The 8,144-nt window shown below is 32.8% G+C and overlaps 1 long non-coding RNA gene across 1 annotated transcript; it reads left to right on the plus strand.

The window, feature by feature from the left end:
* Window positions 1-4,210: 4,210 nt before the first annotated feature.
* Window positions 4,211-7,433, plus strand: LOC132037697 (uncharacterized). Its single transcript, XR_009409964.1, has 3 exons — window positions 4,211-4,765; window positions 5,435-5,558; window positions 7,248-7,433. It is a non-coding gene; the product is annotated as an uncharacterized LOC132037697 (long non-coding RNA).
* Window positions 7,434-8,144: the final 711 nt, after the last annotated feature.

An 8,144-nucleotide genomic window follows, 5' to 3' on the forward strand; every position in this document is an offset into this window, starting at 1 on the left:
TCGGTCTTTTATGTATATTAAAATGAATGTACACAAGTAAAATAACATTGTTCATGTGTAGCAATTAAATGAGTGATGAATTGAAAAAACCGACAGTTTGATTGTTTTAAAACTACAGCAAAAATAAATCATAAATTGTGTTGTTTATTAAATTTTCATCACTATTTGGATGGTCGATTTAATGGAAGTTGAGCATTAGATTTTTTACTCCATTTTTGTCCACTATGGGAAAAATATTTTAACTTTTAGCGGGGATCCGATAGTTTGAAAACCAAGGCATAATTTTATTTTATACCTATTTTTCCCTTATTATTAAGTACTCCAATTCATTTCTCATTTTATTTATTGATATATTTAAGAATGTCCCAAGTCAAATATAGGTATGTAAACATGGACGAAATAAACAAAAGAAATTATAAAACAATAAAATAAAATAGAATTTTGATCATATTGAGACCCAAGTTTTTCCGTTTTAAAAAACTACATATAAGAAAAAGAATTGTGGAGTACCAATGTATACCATAATGGACAGAATAAGTTAATTTAAACAAGGAAAGAGACAACACAGAAAAGTAAAATAGGAAAGAAGACGCCAAATACCACCAAAACTTATAATCTAACAGTATCAGTAGGAGTCTACCACGTGGCTCCAATTGTATTCTAAAAAATAAGAAGAAAAACATATTTCACTGGTGATAAATCAAAGAATAACAGTTACTGAAAGTTAAGTGAAAAATTGGAATTTCTACAAATTTTGCCAAGAAATAGTAGACTGAAAATTTTGGCAGAATTAAAATGGCAAGGAATGTTTCTTAATGACAAATTTATGAAATGATGCTAACTCTCTCAACTTGCCAAGTTAATGTGTTGAAATCCCTACAACATTTAATTAGGACATGCATCCAAGTTTTTATAAATACACTAAGGAATAAGGGGAATCCTGATCCGATAGTCGAATGAGCTATAAATTACATGAACATTGGGCAAGCTATTGTTTTGTTCTTTACAAAACTTACACTTGTTCATATCCGTTCAAACGAATGAGAGACAACTGATGTTTCGAAGCTTTGATCGCTTTAATCGTGCTCTACTGAATTTTGGTTTCAAGAAAATCAATTAGGAGCAATATTTGTTTATCTCAATGAGCTATAAATTAAAACATTGGCTATTGTTTTTTATTTACACCAAAAGCTCAATCAACAAAGACACAAATCGGAAATAAATCCCGACGGACCTTGTAATCTCCTTCTATTCTATTTATAACTCCTTCAATTGAACTGCCAACTTCATCACTATCTGTTTATCTACCCCAAAATTTTGGCATAATCCATAGATAAAAAAACATACCTGCCAGAACACTACCACATGCAGAGAAGAGATCTTGTAATTTATGGTTGATGTTTGAGGAAGAGCACTGAGGGAGCTATCGAGAAGATGGTAAAATGGACAAACGTGGCAACTAAATTTGCAGGTTAAACTAAAAGACGAAAATGCCCTTAGTTTGAATTTTATTTACTATTATGCAGCCATGTTGAAACCCTCATTTCTTATTTATAAGTAAATAATAGATTAAATTTGATCAGTTATGCAAATTTATTTACGTTAGAAATATTTAAGAAATTTCATAAAAATGAGAATTTTGAGTCTTCACAAGCTTTAGTTCATGACCAAAGAGGAAGTTTTGGATGTAGAACGCTAACTACTTTTTTTGGCCGTGTTTTGAATATACACGTATTGGCAATTGGAGAAGTAGAAGAATTTAAGCAGATTGTTGTATAGAAAAATATCTTAAAGAATAATAAATGCATAATTTTAGTCTGAGAAATTAAGTAACCAATTAACATTAATAAGATCTTTTTCTGGAATGGCAGAAAAAAATCCTATCTTTTATTTTTTACTGTTTGGGCGAAGATATTATTTGATCTTTATTAATTTAATATGTAACTATAAATAGTAAACACTAAAAAACTTGGTAAAAGAATTTAAAATTGAATCATGATATGAAAGTTAAGGACAAATCAAACCCTTAACCCATTATTAAGCCAATTCCAATTACTTAAGCTAATTAATAAACATTGCTCACGAATAATGGAATAAAATGTCTGACAATAAAATAAACTAAATAGCAAATGCGGAAATCTAGCTATTACATCCCCAAAATCTGAAAGTCGCCGTACGAGAAATCTAATCAACAATGTCTAAAAGAAGAGATACTGTCTAAAAATAAACATAATGTCTGAGATGAAAATAGACATCTGAAATAAAGAAAGATCTTCGGGGGCATGGCACGGACAGAGCTCACCCTCCGATCTTGGTAACGAATAACCTCAACTAGATGCGAGGTCCGGAAGACGTCTCTGGCTCAAAATCTACACACACAAAAAAAGTGCAAAGACGTGCAGGTCAGTACAAACAACACGTACCGGTGGGTATCATAGGCCAACTAAGATTAGTATCATGCATAAATACATAAAATAAATGAAATAGGCAAACATGCACAACAAACATGTATCACAAATAAGATCCTCAAATAATCCACTTCCAGAATAGGTCACCCATTTATCAACAATGAAACACCAACGCTCAAGCCAAAGAAGTAAAATAAACAATAAAGTTCCAACTCTTTCACATATTTGTACACACATGCTAAATGGTAATGTTTCCCCAGATAGCCATGACCTGCAGGGGACCCATGGTGTCCATGTACCACTCATTCCGGAACGAACCTCGGACCACGAGCTCACACTAGGCTACATCATCACCCCCTGTCAAATGTTCCTTAAAAGATGCATATGTTCCATCCCAATCATCATCAACAACGTCTCATAATCAAATCACTAGGAATGACTCAAGAACACGTATCAAGTCAACATCAATGAAGTATAACCAAATAACACAAGTCACAATAATACTCACAAATAATCTGCTCAATGATAATATAATATGAAGCTATCTCAATCAGTCTCTGAAGGGTATATATAAACACTTTCCTTGCAACGGTCTCAAGAATATAATATGCTTTTGGAGGTGATTGATTTTCTTCCTTTTTAGTTTTTTGACTGAAATAGTCTGGTCTCTGCTTCAAGAACAATAAAAATGTATTTGAGAATTCGGATAAAGTTGATAAGTTCGGATTTACCAACTTATTTCTTCTTTAATCTTATATTTTTGTTATGTTTTGATTGAGAAAATAGTGCATTTAATGTCGTTTACTTCCATTTTATAAGTTTTATATGTTTGAGAAGAGCGTTGGAAGAAACCAAGTAACAATAATTTCTATATGTTTGAGAAGAGCATTGGAAGAAACTAAGTAAAAACAAGTCAAAGAGGAGCTAAAATGAAGAAAATGGAAAAATTGGTTAGAAGTGCAAAAAGTGGCTAGATTTGTAAATCTGAAATTTGAAAAGTTGTCGGCTATTTTCGTCACTTTTTATTGGGAAATTTTTGGAAACCTTAAAAGCAACACTTGGAAGACAATATCATCATCTTTGGCCATTTCATACAAGTCTTGGAGAGCTTAGGGTTCTCACAATTGGGGAATGAAGATTTGAAGACTTTTGATGAGAATTTCTTAATCCTTTAGTCATTTCTTCTTTTCCTTGCTATGTATTGACTATTTAAATGTGCAGTACTCTATTCCATTACTTGAAACTTGTTTATGAAAATATACATTGTTAAAGTTTTGGATGAAACTCTTGTTATGCTTATGTATTGAACGATGGTTATCTCTAATGAAGTGGGTCATTGTTTCTTTAATTTATCTTCTTCTTGAATGTTTTTTAAGGGAGTAGCTAAGCCTAGGACTCACCCATTTACTTCGGTTTGAGTTCGGAAGAGGAAAATTGAGGTTGGGAAAGATTAATTAACAAGGATTTCAGGCTTTAAACCCCATCTAATAACTTGAACTAGGAATAGGAAAGTTAACTTGAGATTCAATTGGTAGTGCTTAATATCACACTCTAAAGCTTGAAAAAGTTCAGAGTGAAATTCATTGATTTGGTTGGAAGACTTTCAATGAGATTTTAGAAACCATTATCCATTAACATAAGTTTGCTCTTAGTTATAAAATCGTAAAATATATTGGATCGTTACTTGAGTGTAAATTCCCTTGTATCCATGCTTGTGGCCATTGATCATTTTACTTGCTTTCTAGGTTAGTTTTGTCTTTGTTAGTTAGTTTTGTCTTTGTTATTTTTTAAGTCAAAAACCAAATATTGAAAATGTATTTGGCTTAGCTTAGTCGGTGATAAATCCTTAACTTTCTTAATCTCCTTTATATTGTTCTCCGTGGGATAGACCCTGACTCATAGTTGGGTAAATTGTATTGCAACGACTGTGTACACTTTCTTTTTGGAGAGTGGATTTGGACGTTATCAAAAGTCTCTAACGTCTTTGATCTGCATTCTGTATGTTCTCCTATCGTTTGTTGTACAAGTAAAAAAAAAATCTCATTCTGCTAGTAGAAATGGAAAAATATCAACACCGATGATGATTCTATTACTGAACTCTCCAACAACTGTCTAATATTATGACATATTACAAGTTTTGGATTACCTTTTTTTTTTTTTTTTTTTACATATTTCAAAATGAAGTTGATTTATTTCCTGTTTATGTGAGATTGCAATTGCATTGAACTAGAGCAATTATGCTGATTTGTCTACATTTTTTTGGATTCGTGTCTTTCTATAACTCATGTTTTTGAAGGTTGATTTTCTTGGACTTTGCAGGTGTGCATTTTCTACTTGGTCCGTCAAGCACTTAACACGTTGGTGAACTCACTTACTATCTAATCTTGTTTATACTATAGAAATTTTGAGTAGATATGAAGCTTAGTTATGTCTAATTTTGGACCTGACAAGGTATTTTGTGCTTACCCTATGAGAATCTCTTCCATCCAAAGAAAGTATAGTCATAGAAATTAACGGATTTAGATCTCGTGTGTGATTATTTGAGCACATCAGTTGTTATTTTCAAAGAATAGGATAAATTGTTGACTTAATTATTCTTGCTTATTTGCTTTTGCTTCTCTTCTTGAGCAGAAAGAAGAGAGAGGGTAAATTTATGCGGTAAAAACTTCTGTTGCTCACTAATTGAGAAAATAAAAGAAAACAAGTTAATCTTCTCATACAAATTATTTAGGCAATTAATATTTCGTGTCCATGATTCTGAGTGGCTGACCATCTTTTCCTGACAAACAATTTCGACTAGCTTTCTATTAATTACTATAAGCTATAGTACGTCGTTTTATTAGATTATCTAATTCTACACACTCATAAGATAGCTTTACGTTGTAATCTCCTTCTTCTTTTATTAAAGTAAAGGTTTATTTTACCTTGTAATCTTTCATTGAATTAGGGGTTGCTACATTCATAATTTCGAGTAGCACATTTTATTGCATCTTGCTCATAAATTTGGTTGTTCTTATTCTGAACAGAGGATGATACCATCATTCTCACCAAGGTTAAAGTACCTCTGCTGGTGTTTTTCCATCAGCATGTTTATGATCATGAATGCATTTTTCATGGAAGTGTACGAATAGAATCTGCTAGACTCCCTCAGTTAGCAATATTGATTGTTGATTACTCATTTTCAGTGATTATGATTTTGCTACTCATTTTCAGTGATGATTTTGCGATTGAACAATCCTAATTTGAAAAGGCTTCAACTACTTTTGGGGGTTATTGATGAAACTTTTCATTTTTTATGTTAGACAAAAACCAATATAACAAAGTTCTCTTTGCTACCCAAATAGGTTTCTCTTGTGGCTCTACAGTCAAATTACTCAAGGCTGCACATATAGAGAAAGTTCACCAAAGATATGAGATACGAGCTGTCTTTGACAGTTGAAAGCAAAAATGCATCAAAGTAGTGCCTGACAGAGGCCACAGAGCAAAAGAGAGCTCTTTTGTTAATTACTTGCTAATTATACAACTACTAGTTGCCGAAAGTCGATTGGCTTATAAATAAGAGATCTTTACACCAATGCATTAACGGTATAAAATTGGTTAGGTAAATAATGAAAGATATTAAACATAGAGGTTTAAGGCTGGAAGAAACGAGTACTCTTTTGGCAAAAGTCGGATCAATTATCTCTCGAATTTGCTGTCTTTAATCAAAGCCACGTCCTGAGGAACTTTTGGTTGTTAGAATTGTATCTAACAATGGAAATGCTATCAGTATATCCGTTCCAGGCAATGTAGTGATTTATGTCATTACTTGACAATTAATCAAACAAAAAGAGGGTTCACATAGGTTCAGGTAGCATTTTTTTTTTGTATGAGTTCATGGTAATGTAAGTCCATATGGCCTAATGATTGGTTTTGACTGGTAGAAGCCATTATGTGAAGAGATACGCTACCACTTTCTTTAGCTGAACTCTACAACAGTTGTCTAATGCCACGGATTGTGAAAAGTTTGGATTGTTCTTATCTTGGAATAAAGTTGACGAGATAATTTCCTTTATCTTTCTATGAATTTATTGGACTGCGCCTAACTAGAGCTATCCCATTGATCTTCTATATTTTATGAATTCGTGTGTTTCTATAACTCATGATTTGAAGGTTGTTTCTTTTTGGACTTCGCAGGTATGCCCTTTCTATTTGATTCGTCGAACACTTAATTTTGTTGGTAAGCTCATTTACTGTCTATTGTGTTTATATCATAGAAATTCTGAAATATGAAGCTCAGGAGGCAGATGTCCAGCCATAGTATTGGTTAACATGATAGACTAATGGTCAAGTGTATTCATTAAATTCATGGGATATAACGGATTTTGATCATATGTATGTAAATTGTTGTGTGATTATTTCAGCACCTCGGCCATTTATTTTTGAAGAGTAGGTTAAATTGCTGACTCAGTTATTCCTAATTATCTTCTCTGCTTCTCGCGGGAGCAGAAAGAAGGTCAGATGGTATATTTATGCGATGAGAACTTCAGTTGCTCAGTAATTGAAAAAAAAAAATCTCAAATCGTTGATGGAGTCAGTTTGGCACCTCTTAAATGGGCATCCAAATTGGACCTAAGGACCTAACCCTTTGTCAGGCTATGGTCCAGCTGGAACTAGTTGCCACTAAGTTGCTTTGTGATAGTTGAATCACAAGTCGTATAATTATTAAGGCAAACTGAAAAAGCTTATGCCATGCTCCAAATATTGTTTCTTTTCTTTGTTTGATTTCTTTGCTTCAAACAATTTTTGTACATGACCAAGTACGAGTTGATTTTAACTCATACAACCTTTGACTCATAGGTATTTGGTTCCATTTTCCTTATTACTTGCCAGCAGATTGGTCTCTATCTTGTGAAAAAGGTATGATAATAGGAGGCGAAGAGCTTTATTCATGCTATAGTTTTCATTATGCTTAAGAAACTTTGCACACTTCTCTTCTTAGAAACTCTGTTATTAGATTTTAAGTGTTAAGTATTATAGGAAATTTGGGTCCACCTATAAGGGTGCTTAAGGCCCATTAGGGTAATTAAACTTAGCATTCATATTTCCTATATAACAACACTTATGGTGTAAACTAAATGATACTTCTGTAGTATTTTTCTGCTCTTCTCTTCTCAATAATCTATTATTAGGGTTTAGACTGTGGTTTAGCGGGTTGCTCCAATATAATGTGACAACCACCATCGGCTAGTAATTGCAGCTGTGGTTCGAGTTTCGCTTCCGCTACATGAAGAACACGTAAGTTCTCCTTTTATGATTTACACACTATCTAATTAGTTTAGATTAATGTGTTATGTGTAATCCTACATTGGTATCAAGAGCCATAGCCCGGTTTTCTGGTCTGGAAAAAAATATATAGAATTATTCTATTATTTTTGCATTGAACATGTGGAATTATCCACTTGTGAAAATTGTCTAGCGGGAAAATCTGCACGAAATCCTTTCGGTAAAGCGACTAGAGCTGAATATCCTTTGCAATTAGTGCATTTTGATATCTATGGGCCTATGAATATTAGAGCTAGGCATGGAGCAAGTCATTTCATTACATTTATTGATGATTTTACCCGTTTCAATTATGTCTATTTAATTTCCCACAAATCTGAAGCAATAAGTTGATTCAAACGCTATATTAGCTTAGTGGAAAATCAATTAGACAAGAAGATAAAACTCTTCGGTGATCATGGCCGGGAATACTTA

The sequence above is a fragment of the Lycium ferocissimum genome, chromosome 11 (assembly GCF_029784015.1).
Source record: "Lycium ferocissimum isolate CSIRO_LF1 chromosome 11, AGI_CSIRO_Lferr_CH_V1, whole genome shotgun sequence".
Classification (NCBI taxonomy): Eukaryota; Viridiplantae; Streptophyta; class Magnoliopsida; order Solanales; family Solanaceae; genus Lycium; species Lycium ferocissimum.